Below are 27156 nucleotides of genomic sequence, written 5' to 3' on the forward strand. Positions count from 1 at the left end.
GGTATACAGGTGTACAAAATAGGTATACATACATAACCTTTTTCTGTCCTCAAATTTTTCATGACCTCCCCCATATTCAGTTACATGACCCACTATGGCCTCTTAACCCAGGTTTAAGAAGCTAAGCCCTAGAGAAATGCATATATAAAGGAATTTAAATGTCTGTAAAGGTTCTGATCCTTAACAGTATATTACAATGTAGTTATTTGCATTACTGAAAATATTTATTTTCTGTTAATAAAATGTATATATCCATTTACAATTACCAATTCTAATTAATGACGTTATCATTCATGACATTTTCCACTTTAGTACTCATTTGGAAAGATAATAATGCAATATAATATATTGTATAATATTATATAATTAAAATAATACAATATAATTAATAAGAGCTAGTATTTATATAGTTCTTCAGTGTTGCAAAGTGACTTACAAACATTCTTTTATTACAACAACTCTGGGATTTAGGTGCTGTTATTATCATACCAGTTTTCATGTTATAATTTTCAGTTTCTGAGGCACAGAAGTTAAGTGACTTGCCTAAACTCAAATACCTGTTAATTACCAGAGGTAGGATTTGAACTCAGATCTTTCTGATTTCAGATCCAGCTCACAATCCACTGTGCCCCCTAGGCTGCCAGGGTAAGCTTGGTATCCTATATCATCAAATGCATTTTAAGAATTGGCTGATAGCTTAGATGATTAGGAGAGGAAGAATTGTTCTTTTCTCAATTTCTTTTATTCCCTTCTAGCTCTAAACTATGCAGGAACTTCTTCATTATGCATGAAAGTCTCCCATTCAATCAGCCAATTGTCCTATTTTGACTTGTTCAGGTCATTGAGTACTTAACCCAGTATGACTATGATATACTTTTTTTTTTTCCTGTACAAGAAGCATATTGTCAAGATAGAGTTTATTCTATAGACTAGGCATGCAGTGTGTGGAATTCCAAATGATGAAATTGATCTCAGTATTTCTTAACTCTGTGGTCACAACCCTGAACCATTATACCACACTGCCTTTCTTAGTACTTTAAAAGCATATGTAGGGGAAAATGAGGGGGTTTTAGTTGACAACAAGAATAAATAATGCAAAATAACAAAGTACCGTAGCTATCAGAGAATCTAACACAAACAAAAGTTGTATTCATAGAAGTAAAGTATCCCTATCAAGGAACATAATATTCTAGCTGTAAGTAGCCCTTGTATGGAACAAACTATCCAGGTGTGGTTGCTATATTTTAAAAAGGACATTAGCAAACTGAAATATTAATAGTGTTAGAGTGGTATTGGAAGCTGGAAACTATTTCCTCTGGAAAATAGTTAAAGAAATTGGAATTGGAGATCATTCTAAAAGGAACTCATTCAGTCATCTTTGACTCTTTGTGACCCCATAGACCATAGCACATTGATACTATCCATGGGGTTTTCTTGGCAAAGATACTGGAGTGGTTTGCCATTTCCTTCTCCAGTAGATTAAGGCCAGTGATGTTAAATGACTTGCCCAGGATCACACAGATATTGTCTGAAACTGGGTTTGAACTCAGGTCTAGGCCTAGCTCTTTATTCATTGAGTCACCTAGCTGCCTCTAAGGCATATAAGGTCATATAACTATTAAGTATCAGAAGCAGATTTTGAACTCAGGTCACCTTGAGTTAGATAGAGCACAGTGCTTTATCAACTGTGCTACTTAGCTGCCTCAAAAGAACCTTAGAAGATCACAATAGAGCCAATGGATATGTGTTAAAATTGGTATACTTCAATTTAAGGCTATTTTTTTTCCATGAGTAGAACTCTCCACCAGTGAGTTTAAAGGGTTCTTCTATGAGGGAGTACCCTTACATAAGGTCCTTTCATTGGAGGTATTTTAGCAGAGCCTGGATAATTATCTGTTGGAGACACTGCAGAAAATTCACTGAGAGGGAGATTTATGTAATGGATAGGTTTCCTCTATATCTCCTTAAATAGATAGAGATATAGATATGTATTTACATATAAATTCTCTATTATTCTGATTCTGACACTGATTTGATTTAAAAAATTGAGTTGGGCTCAGTATTTGAGATGCACAAAAATTAAAAGCAATGATAAAGGAATAGTCATTTTCCACCAGGACTTTAAATTTGGGAGAGTTCTTGGCACCTACACATACTCACTTGAAAATTCCTTATTATAACTTGCCTTCCCACAGTTTCTAAACTTCCTTCAAAAACATGGAAGACATTTTCATTCTCCCTCCCAAACATTACTTCTCATCCTCTTCTCTTTCATAAAAGCTTTATCTTTAGAAACAGCATGTAAATCTGTAATATTGTCATATGAGTCTATGATGTTTTGATCTAAATTAGGGAAATTATATGCATTTAGTAATTAATTCAGAATCTATGATTTGATAAACAAAAAGCTTACTCTGATTTAGGCCCCAAATAGCTACCTTTTCTTTTATTTTAATTAATAAGTGAATTAGCATATATAAATGCAAATAAAATGTAAAAGTTTTTCCCCCTAATGTATATGGTTTTCATTCCTAAAGTTGTCTCTTAATCAAAAGAAAAACCATATTTCTAAAAGTCCCATAGATGACAAATTATAAAAAGAATCTCTTCATGTAGGCATAAATAATTTCATAACTTCTAAATCCTTAACATATATATATGAATGCATATGCATATATGGACACACATATACATATACACACACATATATATGTATATATATATATACATAGATAGATAGACTTTACAGTATCCCCTTGTTCTACCACACTAAATTCAAAATGCATTTAATTTGGTGTAACCATTTTTTAATGAAATAATGTTAACTTAATGTTATCCTCACTTCCTTTTTAGATTCTTGTTGATTATCTCTTTAATTGTACTTTTCATAATTTTTCTCTGAATTGAAGGCTCACAGATCTATAATTTTTAGATGGTACTCTCCATACTTTCAGGAATTGGAAAAATATGTGACCTTCCCCTGGGCATAGGGATCTCTCTGACTCTCTACATTCTTTCAATGTTCAGTGACAGTAAGACAACAATTATATCTTCCAGTTCTTTTAGTACCTTGGGGAAAAATCCAACTGGAATTCATTAAGGGAAAGTAAATGGTTTCTTACAGTTTTCCTACTTATCATGATTATCAGTACCCTATTTGTCTTTCTGTACTTTCCAATCCAAAGTTTATTCACACTGGCAAAGAAAGCAAAAGCCAAGTAAGAAATGAATAATTGTGCCCTTGGCCCATCATCTTTCGTTATTGTTTTGCCTACTTCTAGTAGAATTCTTACCCCAGCTTTGATTCTTCTTGTTTTCCTTCTAGAGCCTTAAAAGGCTGTAGAAGACTCCAGGGCTGGTGCATTATCCACTGCACCACCTAACTGTACCCAGTGGCACTCTTGAATGCCAGACTTGTCATGGAATCCATTTAATGCTTATATGTCCTTTGGAAGAGGTTAGAAATCAACTTTGATTGGTGAAGAATTATTAAGAAGAATGAGTATTATAATTAGAGGTAGGTTTATTCTAATGAGAGACTGGGGTGGGGGTGGGGGCATGACACTGATCACTCAGTCTTGAATAAAGAGACTTATCTCTTATCCAGGCAACCCCTACCTAGGGCAATCTAAACAAAAAAGAGGTCCACCTCTGTTCAGACCTTACTGAGTGGAACACAATGGGCCTAAATTCACCTTAGATTAAATTCTTTATAAGGTTATCTAGTTGAGTGGGGTAACAAGCCCAAGATTTCATCTCATTATCTGCCCTGCCCTTCAGAGAACTAAACTTTGATCTAATCTCCAAATGAGGAAAGGAGAAAATCCTGTAATTCCCTAATATTTGGTTATTTAATAATCATTTCTCTCAGGAGGAAGAGGAGAGAAAAGTCAATGAGTAATGATGAAGAAATCAGGAGGAGAAAAGTAAAAACAATCAATCTAGAGAAGAGGGATAAAAGCTGGGGTCAAGGATCAGGAGCCAAAAGACTTGGAAAAGTTGCAGAAAGTACTCACACCAGACTTTCTGAACTGAAAAGAATATCAGAAATCATCTAGCCCAATCCTTAGTGCAACCACAAGTATAAATACCCTACATGACCTCCTTAAACAATGGTCAACAAGCTACTATATGAAAAGTGTCAGTGATGGGGAGCACATTACTTCCTAAGAGAGATCATTCCCCTTTGGGGCAGCTCTAATTTTAGAATGGGCAGCTAGGTGGTATAGTAGATATAGGAGTTAGGATTCCTGTAGTCTGGCCTCAGACATTTGCTAGCTGTGTGACCCTGGGCAAATCACTTAACCACTATTTGCCTCATTTCCTCACTTGTAAAATGGGGACATACTGGAGAAGGAAATGGCAAACCACTCCAGTATCTTTGCCAAAAAAGAACCCATAGACAAAGTCCATGAAGTCATGTAGAGTTTGACATGACTGACTAACTCAACATCATCATTATCAACAACAACCAACCTCTTAAAAAGTTTCTTCTTTTTGTTGCTCTTCTTTACATTGAGCTGAAATTAGCCAATTTTCAAATTTATTCTTTTATTCCTTCTGTCTCTTCAGAGCAATAACAAATCTAAAACCTCTTCTGCATGAGAGTCCTTCAGATACTTGTGGATATCTCTCATGTCCCTCCCCAAGTCTTCTTTTCTTGAAACTTAACAATCCTAGGTCCTTCAGCTGATTACAACATGGTGTCCAGTTCCCTTACCATCTGGTCATCATTCTCTGTATATGTTCCAGTAGCATCTCCTATAATATTACACAGTTATAATTTACTGAACCCACAATGAATCTTAATGTAATTAAATGCACACAAAAAATGTTTTTTTTCTTGATAAGAAATTACGCATGTATATATTTAATATTAGAACCCAGGCATAGGGGCAGCTAGGTGGTGCAGTGGTTAGAGCACTGGTCCTGGAGTCAGGAGGACCTGAGTTCAAATCCCGCCTCAGACACTTAACACTTACTTGCTCTGTGAACTTGGGCAAGTCACTTAACCCTCATTGCCCAACCAAAAAAACAAAAAACAAACAAAAAAAAGAACCCATGCATCACTCAAAATATATGTATTAAGCACCTGAATGGCCCTAGCACTATGAATTTCAAAAGAAGAATAAGGTCATCCCTGCACATAAAATCTTGGCTCATAATCTAGTAGGGAAACTATCATAGATACATAAAAATCATCTTGTCAGACAATATTATATCCTAATAAAAGAAAAATTATTTCCTTTATTGAGAAAACTATTAGCCTGAGGCTGCATGATATAGTGAATAGAACAAAGGTTCTTAACCTGGACAGATAGATTTCAAGGAGCCTGTGAACTTGGTTGAAGGGGGGAAATATTTCTTTAGATACAATGTATTACCTTTGTAATCCTATACATTAAACACACACACACACACACACACACACACACATATATATACACATACATATATTCATATATAGTGCAAGCATGCATGTGCATGCATGCATGCATTCATACATACTTACATATTCTGGGAAGGGATCTATGACCAAAAAATAAAATAAAATAAAAGGTTAAGATTCCCTGGAACAGAAGGACTGACATAGGCTTAAATAGATTTGGGTTTGAATCTTTCCATCTGGCACTTTTTAGTTGAGTAACAAAGACAAGTTATTTAATCTCTAAGTCTCAGGGCTTTATCTGTAAAGTAGGCATAATGATACATATAATGCTTGCCTTGATGGATCATTGTAGTGATCAAATGATATAATTTATGCAAAGCACTTCACAATCCTTAAAGCACCATAAAAATGTTACCTATTATAATCTAGCTCATAATACCTATGTGTGAATCTTTTGAGTTGTTTTTCCATGTGTATCTATGGATGAATATATGGATGTTTATATCCAGTTACTTTACCTCACTTCATCAATGTATCAATAATCTTTTAAGTGTGTGTATTCCTTTCACTAATACAGATGAGAAACCTCCCATGACTTCCCCTACTGGTAGATTCTTGTCAGTGTCCCTGTATGAGTTATATGTATTTACATATTTTGAAATGACCTCTAAAAACATTTCTCCATGTGAGTGATTTTTCATTTTTTAGCTTACATAAAAGCTTACCTGTCAACTAGCTCACATTGTATTATTTTTATTCCTGTGCTATTTAATAATAACTCATATTGTGTTTCTTTTATTTCTCTGCTTATCTTTTGCAGATAAACAGTGGAATAGAATTCTAATTATTGCATACATTTGTCTAGGGAGAAAACTATTCAAATATATGTACTAAAATATATATACTTTATATTATTTACATTATATTTTATAAGATCTCATGACTTAAGTGGTCATTTAATACAATTCATCCCTGTATAAGAATCCCCACTATACCAAAACCAATAAGTAGTCTTTGCTTAAAGACCTGAAATAAGATTGAAACAAATACCTTACCTCCCATGTATGTAATGTAGTCAATAGGGTATTGCACATGTCTTAATGTCATGAAAGTCTTCTTAATCATTAAATCTTAAATGTGCATATTTAAATATAAAATCTATATTCTATAACCTAAAGCTATTTTATATATATATATATAATTTTTAGATTAATCTTTAGTATTGTTTAGTCCTTTCAGTTGTGTCTGAGTCTTTGTGACCCCATTTGGGGTTTTCTTGGCAGAGATACTGGAATGCTTTACCATTTCCTCGTCTAGCTAATTGTGCACATAAGGAATATGAGGTAAACAGGGATAAATGACTTGGCCAGCATCATATTTCTATTAAATGTCTGAATTCATACTTGAATTCAGGTCTTCCTGACTCCAGGTCCAATACTCTATCCATTGTGACACCTAGCTGATTCTATATACATCTTAGATTATTTTAATTATTGTGACTTCAGATAATTCTACAGGCAATACTGAATCTTTCTGAGTCAAGATCTCACATGTCTTATTTCAAAGGTCTAACAAATGAAGAAATTGATGACTGAATTGTTTTTTTTTTCACTTCTGTCTTCTTAAGAAGGTGCTAATGAAAATAAAATGGACAAAAGCAGGAAGCAGAGGGGAAAACCTAGTCAGAATAATACACAAATTGGCTAATCTGCCCCATAACAATTGAGTATTGGCTATAAAAATACAAGATAATATCATTATTAGACCTAACTTGCCTGTTAAAAAGGCATAAAAGAGAAAAATCTAAGCATCTCTTTTGCCGATAAGCAATGGAACAGAATTCAAATGATAATATGGCATTCAGCTAGGGAGACAAAATTTTATTTAATTAAGTGACTCATTAGATGTGCTGGGCCCTTGCCAAGTTATTTCATCTTGATTTGTCAAATGATAATTTCACAAGTGTCAGTGACAATCAAGATCCTGAACATTTATTTTTCTTTGCCCATCTGCTGAATAAGAATTCTCAAAGAACAACCACAATAGTGTATTAAACAATACTTCAGTCTTAGTTTTATGGTATCAGATCCATCTATTTAATGTAAAAGCATATGGCAAGGTGAATAAAGTAGATAGACAGCATGTATAACAATTAGCTTAATTCTCTACTTTAAGCCCAGGAAGTATTTGTTAATCTCTTCGAAAATTATATATCCCAGTAGTCTGATAGCAGAGGAAAATATATATGCAAATGCATTTTATTTCTATGTATTTGCGTATATGTGTTCTGTGTATTGGCCTCTATACTTTTGTATGAAAAAGGTTATCTTACCTAATGTTGGGTAATAGAACTGCCCAAAGGCGAAATGAAAAATGAATGAATGAAAAAACTGTAAGTGCTTCATATGCAACAAGTATTGTGCTAAGTACTGGGGATACAAATTGAAAAAGTGACATAGTCCTTGCAGTTAAGAAGATCACTCTCTAACTGGGGGAGATGAACCAAGAAAGTTCAATTACAAAGCAGATGGAAGAGCCTTCATGTCCCAAGAGTTCAGTAGTCGGGTAGATGGCAAGGCCCAGGAGTCTTTAGATTCTATCAGTAGGTCAGATGATGGTTCTGGGAGAGTGTAGGGAATTAGAGGCAGGGCAGAAAGTAAGTCAGGAGACACCATGAAGGCATATGGTAAGGCCAAGTATTCTTCCACAAATAAATGAGCTTGCTGACTGTGAAAATAGCAGCTTCCCCCAAAATAATGTCATCAAGCAAAAGAGTAGATTATCACTTGTCATGTTGCATGTGTTGTATGTTGTATGTTCAGCCTAGAATCCTATTGTTTAGCTACAGGTTTTACTAGATGGTCTTTGAAATTCTATGTTATAGTAAACATGTGCATGCATATATATATGAATATGTGCATATATATGGATAATAAATGTGAGTAAATTATTGAATGAAAAAGCATTTAAATATGTACTGTATGCCAAGCACTAGAGACACAAATACAAAAGTATAGACAGTCTCCACCTTCAAGAAACTTGTATTCTAATAGAGAAAGATAACACATGAAGGAGAATGATAACAAAGGAGACATATTGTGATTTGGAAAATTACAAAGGAGGGTGAGTAGAGCTACAGGGGATTTTCTTGACAAAACCCTATCCAGGAACAATGACAAGAGTTGATTTCATGATGATTCCAAAGCTGAAAAGTTTCATATGGGGTGGGGCAGGGAGATGACTGAATAGTAAAGTGAAAAATGATTGGAGTCAGCTCTGGTTGTAGTGTGTGAGTGAGGCCTCTATCAATGATAACAACAGAGCCCCAGAGAGGGAGTGTGAGGGATGACAATACCAGGGCATAGTTTCTGCTGTGGGTAGCATGTTAGCTATTGAGGAGATGGTTGGGTCAGGGATTCAATTGAAGTTATACATAGACACAGACCCACATACATATAGTTACATAATTAACAATTAATTGTTATATATATATATATATGTAACATATAGTTACATAATTAATTATATATACATGCATGAATACACATGGATGTTATATTCATATATATTTAATTATGCAGATATATACATGTATACATACAAAAAAGAGATGTGTCTTTACACATTCACTTCTAGTAAGAGAAACACAGAGACAGATAAATACTTAGGGTAGGACTAGACAGATGCAATAACAATATCAATAATAATTACATTTGTTTAGTTTTTTAAGTTACAAAATACTTTCCCCATGAAATCCTCAAATATAGATGGAATAAGTATTATGCCCGTTTTCCAGATGAAGAAATTTAGCTTTAATAAAGAATCAGAACTTGAACCCAACTCGTCTTCACTATAGTCTGGACATTTCTTTGCTATTTCAAAAGATGTATGGTTTCTTGTGTGAGTATTTCCTGCACCAGGATATTGAAATCATACCTTAGTAGATAATTTCCTAGAGCTTAGATGCCATCCAATTTTATGGTAATATCTTATTTGAACTAGGCCCATTCTCTGATAATGATTTTGCTTGGGAACTTCATGAGCAATTGTGTTCCCCTGGGATAGACTTTCACAGCACAGGGCCATTTCTCTGCCATGCTAAGGCATCCCAGAATGACTTTAGTGTAGGGCTGTTATGCATGTGTTCTTGGCATATACTTTATTTTATTATTTTTTTTTTGCGGGGCAATGAGGGTTAAGTGACTTGCCCAGGGTCACACAGCTAGTACATGTCAAGTGTCTGAGGCTGGATTTGAACTCAGGTCCTCCTGAATCCAGGGCTGGTACTTTATCCACTGCACCACCTAGCTGCCCCCCATATACTTAGATTTTAAAGAAAGAAATTAAAACTCCCTCATTAAAGGAAACAGGCACTCTAGGTTGGCTTTAGGATTTTTGTTTCTTGAAATACATTTGTAGCTGATCTTCACTCACAGAGGAGGGTATCTTAAAGATAATTTTGAGGATGTAAATACTTTGAAGTCACTCTAGGAGGTCAAGATTGGAACTTATTCACCTGTCACTTAAGGGCTCCCTCTCTGCAGAGACTGTCATCCCTATAATTATTTTCCCTTCACTCAAAAATGCTTCTCCATTTAGTGAGACATTTCAAAGACTAAAAAAAAAAAATGCATGAAACTATCTCAGTGACTGCAAGGAATTCCTCATTGAGAATGTTATGTCACTGCAAAACATTCACACTTCTGCTTGGGACCAGCAACTTTGGAAGCTATCTTTCTATTGAAAACATATTGATCTTCCTGACAAGTGTCTTCATAAGTGGCTCATGTAAAAGTACTAATAGAGATCAATCAACTTATATTATTTCATTAGCTAGGGACAGTCTTTCCTTTATTCTTTCTCTAGTCATTTTTTTCCATATGTTCTTTACAAGATAAAATATGTCTGTGAATATACATTAAGGCAACTCAGTGATGTCCACAATCTACAGATCTGTCATTCTTTCTGATATATAAACATTTGAGGCAGGGCTAGCTCTGGGTAAAGTTGTGAACTACATTTGTTTCTCAGTATTTCCCCTTTAGTTCTCTCCCTCCCCCCCCCCACACACACTTACAACACAGATATCTGATGATGTCATTATCTTCCCTATCAAATCCTTGTTTCAATAAACTCTCATTTGAAAAGGATCTGATAAACTAATTTAGGTAGAACTTAAGAAGCCCTTAAAATGTCAATCATGTTAACTGTCAGTATGTTAAAGAAAGAATTCTAGGTCCCAGTCAGAAAATCTTGTTTTGAAACTTGGTTGTTCTAATTATGATTTGTATGACCTTGAGTAAAGCATAGAACTAAACTGTTCCTCACTTCCCTGATCTGTAAAATAAAAAAGTGTGCTTGTTTGACCTCCACAGTGCATCCCACCTCTCTATTATACTGTAATTTTATTATTCCTTTTATTTTTTATTTTAATAAGAGAAAATTACTTCATCCAAATGCATTACTTTCCAATGATAGATTTTCAGGCCCCAGGAACAAGGTAAGGAAGATAATTAATAGTCAATTCTATCTTTTGTTCCATTTTAAATAAATAGTAAAAGAGTCCATGCATTGATATTTTCTGCCAAGAACTCAGTCAAATAGTCCAACAAGTTATCATCAATGACTTTAAAACTAAGGAAAGGAAGCTATTGGAGAATCAGGACAAATAAGGGAAAGGAAAAAAAAAACTTAATGCTGCCCTTTTAAAAAAGATTTTCTTTGTACTTGCATATACATTTTATTAGATTCCTATATTTCTTTAGAAAACCTCCCATTCACAAACACACACACACAGACACACACACACAGACACACACACACAGACACACACACAAATTCAATTATTAGGAGCTGCCTGGCCTTCCATTTCCCTGATATTCCTCTACTCTAGTAGTCCAATATGATTACTTGTTCCTGTCTATTGAGCAATAATCCTAATTCTGTCTCTAGTCAGAGACCAATAAGGAGACTATGAATATTTGTTTCAGTATACATGGTTATCCTCAGTTTCCCTAGCTGTTAGGGTCAACTCCTCATCTAATCTGCTGAGATGATTTTGAATCCCACATTTGCCATCTATGTTAGCTATGCCTCCCATCTTTATTCATCTGCAAGTTTGTTAAGCATATTATCTTTGATTCTATCTAAGTAATTGATACAATTATATAATGGGATCAGGAGATCAATGCCTAGGAACTCTACTACATATTATCCTCCAATGTGACATTGACTCATTAATGATTTATCTTTTGAGTCCATTCAAGGAGGTCTGTATTTTAACTGAATTATCACAGTTCATACATTTTATCTTTTTAAAAGGAAAATATAAAGGAATTTGTTAAATGTTTTATAGCAATCCAGGTCAATTATTTTTACAAAATTCTCCTGATTTCTAGTTTCACAATTCTGTAAAAGAAAGTAAATGATGCTACTCTGGCATGACTATTAATGATGTCATGCTTTTAGTGATTACCATTTGCTTTTCTAGATATTAAAAAAGTATGTCCCTTTAATATATGTCTTTTTTTTTAGGGCAATGAGGGTTGAGTGACTTGCCCAGGGTCACACAGCTAGTCAGTGTCAAGTGTCTGAGGCCGGATTTGAACTCAGGTCCTCCTGAATCCAGGGCCAGTGCTTTATCCACTGTGCCACCATCTGCCCCTAATTAAATTTTTGCAATAAGGTCATGACCTGATGTGCTGATAAGGATGGTTGACTTTTTTGTGCAATTAATTCTTTTCCTCTTTTTAAGATGGGATCATTATTTGCCCCTCTAAAGTCCTATGATATCTTGTCTATTATTTATGGCCTTTTAAACATCATTAATAATGGCTTAGTAAGCATATATACTTATTCCTTTTAGTCACAAACCTTCCAAATAGAAAACCTTGCATTAGCATTGCACTGTAGTAGAAATAACCAAGAGGACATGGTTTAGGTTGCTTTACTGGGATTAAATTTTTCTTTCTGTGCTGACCAGGGTAGATGCTTCTTTGATACTTTGAACTTAAATGTCATAGCAATAGAAGACTCAGTGATCTCTCAAGTAATTCATAATGTGACCTCAACTCTCTGAGCCTCAATTACCTCTTCTGTAAAATGAAAGAATTAGACTATATGACTGCTACATTTTTCATTTAAAAAAAAGAAAAAAAATTCATAATAAAGGGGTCTAAATTATAGGATCTCTCAAGAGTTTTCCATTCTAACAATGTAAAAGTTTGATTAGATTGATATTTGACATCATAACTCGAATACTTACTATGTGTGTGTGTGACCTTGGACAGGTGAATTCCTTCTCAGCTTTAATTTCTTCATATGTGAGATGACAGAATTGTTCTTGATAATCTCTAATATCTCCTCCATCTTAAATGATCCATGGTTCTATAATATCATAAAAATTGATTTAGTCCTTCCTTATTTATCTAGAAGCAAATATACTTTTCATGGAGACATAGGTTATAGAAAGTGCTTTCTGTTTATAATTCTTCACCATAACCATACCAATTTAAATCATATAATGTGGCTAAAATATGTGATCTCAAAGTCATTTCTTTTGTGCTTATATAAACACATTTCATCTTGGAACTTACTTAATGGCTGTTTAGAAATAATAATTTAAATATCTTGGGATATGTGAACTAAGTAGTTTGGCTATATAATTTGATCACTGTTTGTTCATTATCTAAGGCATGATATATTTCAGGTTGGTTTGATTTATTGTTTCCTAGTAGAATTCAATTTAACACTTTTTCTTTGCTAACTGAATTGTAAATGAATTATGTTAACAGCTCCCAGGGGTAAAAGCCTAGACAAAATACATATGGTCAATAACTATTCACGTTTGAAATAATCTTATAAAAGTGCTTTACTGGGTTACTCTAGACCTGCATATTTCTTCATAAATCAACCTTATGAAAAGGATAAGCAATGAGTGGAAATTTATTTGAAGTATTTCAACTGTAATGGCCCCTTAAATTAGGTTCACTTCACCCACCTGCATTAATTTAATTCCATTTCCTCAAAGGAAAAACTTCTAATTTAATTTGGAGTGTTTTGTAAAAAATTATTAGACATTTAAAACACATAATTCTTAATTGTTTATTCACAGTAATGATTTTAAACAATTTCCAGGGTGAAATTACCCACAAGAAAGATCTGCAGATTGCCATCTGCAGAATGATGGGGTTGGACTTGCCACCATCACAGGCTACTTCCACCTCTAAGATCCTTTGTTCTCATGACACAACTTTTTTTTTTTCAAGAAAAATAATTACCTTTCAGTCCTTAAGTTTAATTATTTTTCTTAAATGATGATAAAGTAGTAACATTTCCCTGCATGGGACACCAATCACATCCTCAGAAAGAGATTCAATTATTAAACAATCTTCTTCATGTAGGGAGATAATGGCATAGATAATCCAAATATATAAATTGTTGCACTGAATCACTCATATTTAAATGTTCTTTCTTCCTGATCTATAACTGTGCCCATACATGGGTGTTAGTCTAGGTACATTCTGAGTATCTGGATCTAAATCCTAGGTAGTCTAAGATCAAACTGAGTTTGGATGTGAAGAAAAGTATAAAATTCCCAAATCAGGTTCAAATATCTGATAAATGTCTTCAAAAATGAATATAGTTTAGGTTGAAGGCTAGAAAGGAAACAGAAACCAAGGGGATAGAACAGTGCATTAGTTTCATATATAAATTAACTGGAAGAAGACTGATAAGAAGTAAAGAAGCATTTATGTCTCAGTGTTTTCTATGTCTCCTTTTCCTACCAGAATGGAGAGTAAATTATAGAGGATGTTTACAGGCAAATTGTAGATTCATTCATGTTGGTTCATAAATTTTAGGTGATAAGTGTTCATGTTAATCCTAATCTAAGGATGCTTATTTAGAGGTAGGGTGGGACAATCTTGAACACTGGTATTGAAATGAAAGGCCCTGAATTTGAATGTTAACACTGATATTTATCACCTGGTGGATATTAGGCAAATCACATAAATTCTGGGTCTCAGTTTCATCTATGAGGTGGAGGAGGTTGGATTAGAAGATCACTAAGATACCTCCTTATCCTTTGTGTCTATTATATTTTCTGTTCAATTGTTTTCTTTCTAAATAAACATGTATGGAAATCTCTCTCTTTAGTAGAATCATGGAACTTCACAGATTGAAGAGACCTAAACTGCCATCTTCCACAACTCAAATATATTAAAAAAGAAATTCCTTCTACCCAATGGACAAGTATTATAGTAGGAAAATTAGTTTTGAGGATCCTTTATATGGAATGGGCTACCCTATTATATAAAATGGTATACCCTAGTAGATGGAAGGGGTTACCCCTTCTTCAGGCCCTGCTCCACATAGGCTAGGCTAGTTTTCTTTAAAAAGTATTGAGGGGCAGCTAGATGGCGCAGTGGATAGAGTACCGGCCCTGGATTCAGGAGTACCTGAGTTCAAATCTGGCCTCAGACACTTAACACTTACTAGCTGTGTGACCCTGGGCAAGTCACTTAACCCCAATTGCCTTACTAAAAAAAGAAAAAAAAAAGTATTGAAACCAATCTTCAAACGTAATTAGCCTAGAAGACTAAGGCTCAAACCATGAGAATGGATTTCAGGGGCATAAAAGAAGTCAGATGACAGGGAGTCAGCACCTTTCTGACTTGGCAGATGTGCTAATGCCATGCAAATAACCATATTCTACTTTGCTGGCCAGATACATTTCTGTATGAATACAAAAGAAGTCACATCTACTGAAACAATATTGTATCATTGTCCATGCTGTGACCAAATAAATGTCCATTTCTTAATTGGTCTGAGTGTAGTGGGGGAAATGGGGTACGGGTTGGGTTAGGGGTTGGGATTCTTAGGAATTCCTCTTTAAAGAATTACACCCTCTTGCACATAAAAATAGTTAGAATAAGGTGGTAGTTTATTTAGGGGCAAGGGAAGGGAAGGGGGGAGGGAAGGGAAACCATGACAGAAATCCTTGGACTTCTCATGGGGAGATAGGTACAAAGCCCGTGGCTCAGAGGTACCAATCTCCTCAAACAGGAGACTGGAAGGTACTTTTATAGAGGACTAATGGGGGTGGACCATCTGCCTGTGGGAAGTTCCTTTAGTGAGGGAGGACCATCCCCCCACTGGCAGTGACTGGAGGAATTGGGTGAGGGGTGGCTATGGATCACTCTTCAGGACACAAAGGCCCCAGCCACACCCAAACTTATTTCCCCAGGGGTAAAGGGAGACCAGAATGAAGGGTGGAGGTAGAAGTTAGCTCAGTCCAATTTGGTTCCACTTATCTCTCTAGGGGTATCTGTCCTCTAGTTTAGTCTCTCAAGGACAAGATTCCTCAGTGTGCCCAGAGAAATTCTGGGGTGCTCTGCACCCCATGACATGGGACTGTCTAATTTCACTCCAAACATGAACCTGAACTTCCAAACTAGCATGAATTAGGTCTGGACTATAGAACATGGTTATCTTGTCACTGCATGAAGAATTCCAGTAATGGCAATCTAGCACCTTTTCAAATATAGCTTTCCATTTTTGCAAATATCTCATTTTTAGGAATTGTTTCCTAATATTAAATTGTCTTATTTGTAATTCACATCCTTCCCCCCTGCCATTTTTGTCCTCCCTGTCCAAAGAAAATAGATCTAATCCCTCTTTTTCATGTGAGTGGATCATTTATTTAAGATAACTATAATAACCCCTTGGAGCTTTTTCTTCTCTAGACTAGGCAGCTAGTTTCTTCAGTTACTCTTTATCTGTCATGAATTCAAGGACTTATGCTATTCTGGATAACTTCCTCGGGATTCTCTTTTATTTTATAATGTCTTTTCTAACATATTGCACAAAACTTAACAAAATACTCTTTCAACAAAAAAACCTCATTGGTTGAAACTTTATACTAAATGTGAACTGTAGCCTTTTCTTATTGCTCAGCATCACCATGATGATAATCAAGCACTATGGCAAAAGTACTGGAGTAGTTTGCCATTCCCTTCTCCAGCACATTTTATAGATGAGGAATCGAAAGAAACAGGGTTAAGTGACTTGCCCAGGGTCAGATAGGTTTTTGTTTGTTTGTTTTGTTTTTTGTTTCTGTTTTGTTGTCTGAGGCTGGATTTTAACTCAGGTCCTCTGGAGTACAGGGCCAAGACTTTATCCACTGCGCCACCTAGATGCCCACTTGGCACATAGAAAGGGCTTAATACATGCTTGTTGACTGACTAAGAATTGAAGAAACTCCCAAAGTCATTTGCCCTGAAGGTATTTTCTCAAAGGGAGTTCAGGAGACAGCACCTGACTCAGTTTTCTGTTAAGAAAATCACCACTGGGGCAGCTAGGTGGTGCAGTGGATAGAGCACCGGCCCTGGAGTCAGGAGTACCTGAGTTCAAATCCGGCCTCAGACACTTAACACTTACTAGCTGTGTGATCCTGGGCAAGTCACTTAACCCCAATTGCCTCACTAAAAAAAAAAAAAAGAAAAGAAAGAAAAGAAAAAGAAAAAAAAGAAAGTCACCACTGAGAAGACTCAGGCTCAGAGGCCAGCCCTATCTCAGAAGGGTCAGAAAGCCCAAGACTAAAAGGGACCAGACCAGAAAGGACAAGCTCAGAAGCAATCAGCCCAGATAGTACTTGCCACAGAATTAAAGGGGGAAAAAGCTGGTAAAAGTCCCATAAAGACTATTCTTAGTTTAAAAAAATGTAGAACCATCTAATGCCACATAGCCATAGTTTCTTACCTGTAGAAATAAGAATTGATAAAGTGAAAATTTTTCAGTATGGAACTTATTAGTGTGTTATTTTTCCAGAAATGTTCCTTAAGAGAACCATAGATATAAGAAATAATAAGGTTTTTTGTTGGATATAACAATATCTATAGCAGGTAGACTCTTAGGACATATTAATATTATATATAACTCAGCAGAGTTATAGATAACTCAGTAATTCTCCCAAGGATATGCCAATTAGAATTCAGTTGTATCTTAACTACAAAACTATAAATTCTTGTAATCCTACAAGAATTAGCCTGCATAATCCAATTTTATTCTAAATTTCCACTTTATTTTTCTTGGGTTTACAATGCTGACATAATAGTTTGAATTTAAAAGAACAATTCAGTGTGTGAGTAGATGAAATATTACTTCTGTCCCTTACTGTTCAATCTGTATATATTTATCAAACACATTTAAGTTTAAATGTTATATGATTTGCTTTCTCAGGGTCCAGTTTTCATCTGCAGGATTGATTAGTGGCCACCATTATTAGTATCACTTGCAAACATGTTTTATCAAGTATCAAATTACGAAAACATGCAATAGTCAAATCCTGCTTCTAATGAGCTTTCAATCATGTTGGGGACATGGTATGTTGCAGAAAATTGATTATAATTGGTTATAATCTTCATGTAGATTTGAATTAAGAACTTTGAAAATCACAACAAGAAAACTTGTCTCGTGTCCTAAAATATATATATATATATATATATATATATGTGTGTGTGTGTGTGTGTGTGTGTGTGTATACACACATACATACACACACATATATATGTATGTAAATATGGACTAAGATGTTAGAGATAGTCATCCTTCAATCAACATAATTTATTTATATAATAAATATTATTTATATAATATATTTATTATGTGTTAGCCTCTATACTAAGTGCTGGCATTATGAAATAAGGCAAAAGTAAATAGATTTTGATCTTAAAGAGTACATTTTCTTGTGGGAGAAACAACATGCAAATTTAACTATCTACAAGTAAGGTTTAAAGAGAGTAGTCAGCTCAACAAGCATTTATTATGTTCAAGTCACTATGCTAAGTGGTGGGGTAATGGTCTAAGCACTGAAGGCTGATGGGAAGTAATCTTAGAAGGAAGGCATTAACAGTGGGAGAAATGAGAAATACCACCTACATAAGGTAGAATTATGGCTGAGACTTGAAGGAAGCCAAAGAAGAATAGAACATATGGAGGTGGGGAGAGAAAGCAGTCAAGACATAAAAATCAATCAGTGCAAAAGACAAATACTTTTAGTTCCTGATCAAGATAAGACTGCAGAATCAGTCTGGGATATCATTTTGCATCATTAAATACAGTGCACCAAAATGTCGAACACTTTTATTGATGATGGCAGCAATATGGTCAGTCCTATTATACAAATGTGATCATGCAAGCTGCAGATGTATACAGTTTAAAGTCTAAGGGTCAGTCATTTCAAATAGAAGTAGAAATAACAGAGACATATATCAGCACAAATAATAGTATTAACATTTTAAGATCTAGAGTTACCGGGGCTTTTTATTTTGCTAAAAATTCAGGCATCTTTTAATTTTCTGTGATTAGAAAACTCTAATCTCTGTTCATATTTTATTCATAAGTCTAGTATGGCCTTTCCAACTATATATTTCATATATACATATACATTGATATATGTGTGTCTAGGGGTATGTGGGTTTATATATTTGTATATGTGTGTGTATGTATGTATATGTACATATGTATGTACATATACATATATATGCATATGTGTATATGCTTATTGTATGTTGGTTAAATTGAGTTGAAGCCAGAAGTGATTCTCTGAAGTAGTAGACTGAGACAGTAACCTGAAAATTCTAATTTAGTCACTAAAAGAACTGGAACAACATTATACTTCCCAATTTCTTTATTTTTTTCATATTCCCTTAAACCTTATTTAATACGAAATATACATCTCTTTAGTGGAAAGTTCTTCCTCTTTCTCCTCCTGGGGCCCCTGGAAGTACAAGGATTACTTGCAGTCTTGCATGAATTTGTAGCTTTTGCATATGTGGTGAGGATGTAATTGCCCAAATGTCTATTTCTTCATAAGCCCAAATTACGTTCACATGAAACAATCAATTTTTTTGTAACAAATCATCTTTGGTTATGTACATACATATACACTAACACATATATGTATATATGTTTGTATATAAATATAAAACAAGTTGTTGAAAATGTGTTAAATAAACCAATTCTGCACCTCTTAAAACTCTCAAACCTAGCACTTTGGAAATTACAACTTTCTATTATTATGACTGATAAGGTTAAGAACCAATCTAGAGTTCTTATTAGTCCTTTATTAGGTTAACAAGCCATTTTCTTTAAGACTAATGATGGGGTGGGGAGGGCAGCTAGGTGCCACTGTAGATAAAGCACTGGCCCTGGATTTAGGAGGACCTGAGTTCAAATCCAGCCTCAGACACCTGACACTCACTAGCTGTGAGACCCTGGGCAAGTCACTTAATCCTCATTGCCCTGCCCCCCCCCCCAAAAAAAAGACTAATGATGGAAACAGCTCTGGATTTTAAAAAAGGACATGAAGCAAGCTACAACTTTAAAGTCATTTAACTACCCTGGGCCATAGTTTCTCCATCTTTAAAATGAGAGGGTTTAACAAGATAATTTCTAAGGTCTCTTTTCACTAAATATTTTAATACTATGGCTTCATTGTTCTTAGGGTACAAACAATAATATTTCTCAGCCTTGCTGGAGAATGGGTTAGCGGAGACAAATATGAAGGAGTCAGAGGTTACTATAGAGACCTGTATAAGAAGAAGTAGAAAATACCCTTTCTAAATAATTCTTATTCCTACTGTTTTTGTTACATCTAAGATCTGCTGAATTCATCACACAAAGATGTAATTGACACAAAGTTATTATCTCTGGCTAATCCACAGCATTAAAATGAGATGGAAAGAACATGTAAACAGTTCCATATATGACCAGAAACTTTTATCTTCCCATCTTCTTTATTAAGTTCATGGCAATACCTTTAAACCCTATTTTTATTAGCACACCTACACAAAAAGATAAGTAATAATTCAATGTAATGTAAGGAATAGTGACCATACTTGAAAATTCATTGGTTGAAGAACCCCTTAGTCAGGGGACTCCTCTGACTAGTACAGGTTGGAACCTTATCTGCAATTTATAGTCTTAGTTGCCTAGAACAATGAAAGGTTAAGTGACTTGCCCAGAATCATATAGCCAATATGTGTCTGAAGTGGACCTTGAACCCACGTCGTCTAGCTCTCTCTCCACTGCACAACACTCTTTTAATACCTTGGAACAAACATCAAGTGAGTGAATGAATGCTAAATTAATTAGGATGGACTCAGAGGATGGAGAAATACCTTTTGGTTGTGGAGGTCAGACAATGAAATGGTGGGTAACTTGGGTAAACAAAAGAGGTGGGAATGGGGAAATGTCTTGAACAAAGGACTGGGGACAAGATTATATAGGGCATAGTTAGGGGATGATAATTAGAACCCAATTTCCAAAAGACACATTGGCCTTCTAGTTTTCATCATGTATTATTTAAAGGAAAATCATAATTACAATAATTATTTGAAATATTCTAGTTATAAATTGAACTCTTCTGTGTTTCTGGGTCATTTGTTTTAAATTTGATCAAATTAGGTGATAAAGTGGTTTCTCTAAACAGAAAAGCATAATAAATTGTAAGCTACCACAACCATATCATTAATATTATTATTGTTAATAGTACCAAAGACCTAGTTACTGACACTAATTACTTTTGATTTTTTAGTTCCTTATGTTCTCCTTCCTATGCCCTTGAGCCCAATCCATTCTCTAATATCCCCAAATGCCATACAAAATTATAATGAAAATTGGAAGAAAGACCTCTAAAAGCTTAGGGTTAATTTGCATTTGGCTCAGATAAGCTGCTGAAAGCTCAGCCCTCTTGAAATTATCTGAATCCTTGCAGCATTTTTCTATCCCAGTCTATTTCCTTCTTTCAAATAAGTCATGACTTAGTTTAATTATTTTTGAATCAAAGACTATAAGATTCAATGAAAAAATATAAATGGAAGTATTATTGTTACGACACATATTTTTATATTGTCATAACATATAGCAAATAAGGCATATAAATCTGGCTTTCCTCTGAGAAGAGAGATAGATGGGTAATCAAAATATTCATATCAACTTATAATATTTCAACTAAAATAGGTCAAACTTGTTAAGCTCGTGCTCACTCGGGGCAGGGGGGTGGATCATTCTGTGTCAGATTCTGATACTCAGAAATCAGGAATCAAAGGAGACGAATAGGACAGAAACCAATGGATATAGAATCATAGACTTTTAGAGCTAGAATAGACCCTTCTTGACAGATAGATTTTGATGGTGAAGCTCTATACAAATCATAAACGCCCTCTAAAATATCCCCGACAAGGGATCATTGAGCCTCTGCTTGAATTTAGCCCACTCCATTTTTTTTGGTAGTTCTAATTATTGAAGTTCCACATTATGTGAAATCAAAATTTTCTATCCTTCAATTTTAACCAATTGTTCCTAATTCGTTTTAGGGTTAACCAGAATAAAATCTACCCTGTATAACAACCATTCAAATATTTGAAGACCTCTATTATAAGATTCTTCTGTTAGAATGTAAGCTCCCTGAAAGTTGTGATTGGTTCATTTATTCTACTTCTATCCCTACCATATACCATAGTGCCTTGTACATAGTAGCCATTTAGTCAATTAGTCAGTCCAGAAATATTTTTAAAGCATTTATCATGTATCAGGCTAAATGTTGAGGAATACTAAAAGAGGCAAAAGTCAGTCCCTGTCCTCAGGGAGATTACAATCTAAGGAAGGAGACACAAGCAAAAAATTATGTATAAAAAAACTATATGGAGGAAAAATAGAAAATAATTAACAGGGAAAAGGTGCTAGAATTAAGAGAGGCTGAGGAAGGCTTCCTATAGAAGATGAAATTTTATTTGATACTCACAGGAAGCAGGGAAGCAAGGAGGCAGAGATGAGGAGAGAGAATGTTTAAGATGTGATGCCTGGAGCTGAGAAAATGAAGTGTCTTATTTGTTGAAACAGTAATTAGGCCAAAGTCACTGATCAAAAAGTATATGTCCTCTATGCCAGGCACTGTGCTTAGAATCATCACACAGCTAATGCTGACTTCATGCAAGTAGTGGACAAAGTCCATCAAGAAGCATGTACTAGACTCTTTTAGTTCCATATACTTATTTTTATGAGCACAACCATGCATCTTTTTTTCTTCATTCAAATGAGATAACTTTTCATATCTCCATAAAGGGAATTTAAGAATCATCTAGTCAAATACTTTCATTTTCTATGTGAAGAAGCTGAGGAGCAAATAGGATAAATACACATGATCATGTAGGTGGTAAGTAAGAGAACCAAAATTTGAACACAGGGCCCCTGGCTCCAAATCTAGCACTCTCTCCACTGCGTCAATATTCAGCCATATTTTCCCAGTAGTTAGCTTTCAGATGTCTTTCCACTTAAAAACTATATGACAGAATACATTAGTCTTGTGCCTTTATATTGTGAGAATTGGAATGACACCCCCTACTGGGAGAGATATTGCAGGGAAGCTCTGCCTTGAGAAGAAAGCATGTGACTTGGAAACCATGTGACTTTAGTGTCCAGTAATTCCCTGGAGTCCAGAAGTTGCCAACATCCAGAAGTTACATCTATAGAACCACCTGTGGGACCTGTCAGTCAAAGCTACTAACCAATTAGCTTGGAGCTTGTGTGTGTGTGTGTGTGTGTGTGTGTGTGTGTGTATGACCCTATTTCCAGGTTCACAAGGGGGATTCTGGGAGAAGCCCCTGAGGAAGGGTCTTTTGGATTCCTGACCTCGGCTTGGCGGGTCAGATGCTGAGGTCTATTAGATAGTTAAAGGAAGTTTGCCTTTTACCTCTCTCTCTCTCCTCACCAACTGATGATGCACTTTAATAAATACTTAAAAGTCTAAACTCTTGCTAAAGTTTCTAATTTAAGGCAACCACTCATTAGATTTTAGACATCATTTTAGGCCCCTTACAATATTCCATTAATACCAATTGTTAATACTAAAATCATTGTCATTATCAACTTCTACAATGGCAGGTTATGTTATATAATTTCTAGTAAATATCTGTGTATTAAAGTGTTGACAGTGACCTGATTTTACTAATGGAAAGAGCGCTAGTCTTAGGAATCTTAAGGTATCAGTTCTAGTCTTGACTCTTACTTGTAAATATATACATATACATGCATGTATGTGTGCATGCATGTGTATATATGTGTGGACACATATATATGTATGTTGCATATATGTACATGTGTGCATGTACACGGTCATCTGGGTACTGTGATGAAATAATGGAATTTAGCAGATACTCAAAGACCCACCTGGAGATTAATCAAGACTGATTGAATCGAGTGAGAATAATTGACTGCTGATTAAGCCTACTTCAAGTTAATTGGATTGTAATCACACCTGGCTATCCCTTAAGAAGGTATTGTTCTCAGAAACTAGACTGTGAACTCAACTTGAGAACACCTTCAAAGACAATGGATTTGGATGACACCAACCAATCACCTTGAAGCAGTGTGTAAGGACCGCCTGTGTTTCAGACCTATAAAAAAGCTTCCACAAACAGCTTGTGGAGGAATGCTGATTAAAACAGGCTTGTGGAGGAGTTCCTGATTAAAACAGGCTTGTGGAGGAGGACTTCAGGAAGAACCCAACCAAGCTGGAACTCTAGGCTAGGCAGGACTTCTTTTTCATAACCTTCTGAACTCTTTGTAAATATCTGTATGTTCTAATAAATGTTTAATGCCCAAAGACTGGTACTGAAGCCTTTTAATTTTTGGCGACCACAATTAAGATTTTATACATCACAGTACACATGTATATGCACCCATATATGCATGCATATACAGTGAACATAGACATCCACATACTGCATAACACATGCATGCATGTTTATATGTATTTACATACTCATGCATATATACACACATGTAAATATATATGATCATGCATAAGTCTTTTTTTTTTTAGTTAGGCAATTGCCCAGGGTCACACAGCTAGTAAGTGTTAAGTGTCTGAGGCTGGATTTGAACTCAGGTACTCCTGACTCCAGGGCCGGTGCTCTATCCACTGCGCCACCTAGCCACCCCCTAAAGGGTTTGTTTTTTTTGGGGGGAGGGGGAGGCAATGAGGGTTAAGTGACTTGCCCAGGGTCACACAGCTAGTAAGTGTCTGAGGCCAGATTTGAACTCAGGTCCTCCTGAATCCAGGGCCGGTGCTTTATCCACTGTACCACCTAGCTGCCCTCATGTATAAGTCTTAGACAAGTCACATAACTACTAAAATTTTATTTCTTCAAATGTAAAAAAGGGAATATTTCCTCCACTATCCATAGGGTTGTTTTGAAAAAAGTTCTTTATAGAAATGGTAGAAATGTATCATGAGTAGCAACAGAAATAGTAGTAGCATCTTTAGATTCCTACCATTGTGTTGCTTTATTTATGCTTTCTTTTTTTTTAAGCTCTGTTCACTGAAATGTCTTCTTTACATTTTATATTGTCCAAAATGCAGAATTTTGTTTCAGAGTTAACTGAAATTTTGTCAATGTAAGGTATTCTGGTGACATTTATTGAAGTTTTTTTTTTTTTGTTTGTTTGTTTGTTTGTTTTTTTTTAATAATAGCCAGCTGGAATCCCAAAAGGCAAAAAGTAAACACTTTGATTCTTTCTGGTGCTTCTATAGGAAGATTGTATCTTAGTTTGCTTCTGTATATGAGATCTTATGCTATCCACCTGTGCTAGACAGCACTAATACCTCCCTCATAACAGTTTGGGAGATTCAGTAGAACAAAAGATGGCTACTCAATTTTCTTCCCAAATGTAGTACATAACTCATCACCAATAGTGATATTTCTTTATTTTTCTTCACTTCTAAGTGTTTCTAGGACAGTGATTCACAGTTAAATATGTCTCTCACATCTCTATTTTTAGGGTCTTTGAGTATTTTAATTGGTTGAGATGGTAGAGGGGAAAAAAAAAGAAGAGAGTCCAATCACCCATTGGCCAACTCTGTAAAATTATCATCTCCAAATTGGGATGTGGGCTTACCCACATGTGAACATGGAGAATCTAATGGATTTGTCATAGTCTAAAAGAGAACTCATGCACACATGGCCACAATCTTTGGCTCACTGGAAATTTGTATAAGAAACCTGATGGCAGACATTTCCAGGGACAAAAGTAGCAATAACTCTTGCAGACAAAAGTCTGGTTCACAATTCCAGGCTGGAAAAGGGTGTTTATGGTTGCTTGTTAAGGATTAGATGCCCTTGTCTCAGTTCCAGTGGAAAAAGGAGCACTAGCTCTTGTGGCTGAAGGAGAGCAGGCGACCTAGTCACTCTTCAAGGGCTGTAAGGAATGCTAGTACTTGTAGCTACAGGGGAGTAAGGTCCTTTCCTGGGTAGAAATCAGAACACAGCAGGAGATCAGTGACCATAGATGTCCTTAGATTACATAGCCTTGGAATCACTAAAAACTTACAGATTGCCAGAACTAGCTCTGGAAAAAAAAAAAGTACCCAAAACAAAATAAACTATCCTGAAGCTTGAAACTATGCCCCCACCAACCTGGGAAAATAAATCTAACTTTACCATTGAGTTAAAAGTCAATGAATAGGGGTAGCTAGGTGGCATAGTAGATAGAGCACTGGCCCTGGAATCAGGAGTACTTGAGTTCAAATCCAGCCTCAGATGCTTGACCACTTGCTAGCTGTGTGACCCTGGGCAAGTCGCTTAACCCCAATTGCCTACCAAAAATACATAAATAAATAATTTTTTAAAAAAGTCACTAAATAGGCTGGAAAATAAGCAAGAGCAACAACAGCTACAAAAATAACCTGATCACCGAAAGTTACTATGGTGACAGAGAAAAATCAAGACACAAACTCAGAAGAAGACAACGGTATCAAAACAGCTATAAACAAAGCCTGAAGGGGAAAAAAAACCCAGTGAATAGACACAAGCCCAACAAGAATTTCTGGAAGAGCTAAAAAATTATTTTCAAACTCAAATAAAAGAGGTAGAGAAAAATTAGGACAGAAATTAGAAAAATGCATGAAAATATGAAAATATAATCAAAAGCTTGGTAAAAGAAGCACAAAAAGTGCTGAAGAAAATAAACACCTTATAAAACAGAATGGTCAGAAGAGGCACAGAATTGCAAAAGAGGCACAGAGATCTACTGAAAAGGAGAACTCCTTAAACCACTTCAGGAAGTCGCGTGGAAATTTAGATTTTGATGGGGGATTTGGAGGATGAAAGAATGTGACCTTAGAGATGGGGGAGAGAGAAAAATTAATGTCAATTAAACTGAAATATAGCCTTTTCAAAGGAGAAAAACCAATAATAAAGCAACAAACGTAGAAAGAAGACCAATGAAAGTAAAAGATCTAATAATATCTTCTAAAACCACATTAACTCACTTCTTTTTGAGCAAAAATTGTATAGGTTTTTATGTTAAGTCAAGTTCAGGGTTTTGGAAGATAGTACAACATCCCCAAACTTGATCCCTCTGACTTTCTTTTTGTTAATGAAGCTATCACCTTCCCGTGTACCTTGATGTTTATATGCTTCACAGTTGTATTTGATTACACTTTTTTCCCCCACCAACCCTTCCTATGCATTAATTGACCATATTCTATTGATATTACAATTATTTCTTCTTTTCATTTCCATTTTCACTACACCACTTCAGTTCAACCACTCTCTACCTCTTGCTTGGACTATGTCTCTTCCCTATTTTTCCTGATTCCAATCTCTCAAGTCATGGTGGCAATATGTGTTACATCATGTAGGAAGACATGAGTTTAAATCTAGCCTCAAACCTTACTTGGTCTATAACTCTAGGCAAGTAAC

The 27156-nt window shown here is 35.3% G+C and overlaps 1 protein-coding gene across 1 annotated transcript in view; it reads left to right on the forward strand.

Annotated features, from left to right (window-relative positions):
- DMD (dystrophin) overlaps positions 1 to 27156 on the forward strand; it is a 2325391-nt gene that overhangs the window by 502728 nt on the left and 1795507 nt on the right.

This window comes from Dromiciops gliroides, chromosome 3 (genome assembly GCF_019393635.1).
Source record: "Dromiciops gliroides isolate mDroGli1 chromosome 3, mDroGli1.pri, whole genome shotgun sequence".
In the NCBI taxonomy this organism is placed as follows: domain Eukaryota; kingdom Metazoa; phylum Chordata; class Mammalia; order Microbiotheria; family Microbiotheriidae; genus Dromiciops; species Dromiciops gliroides.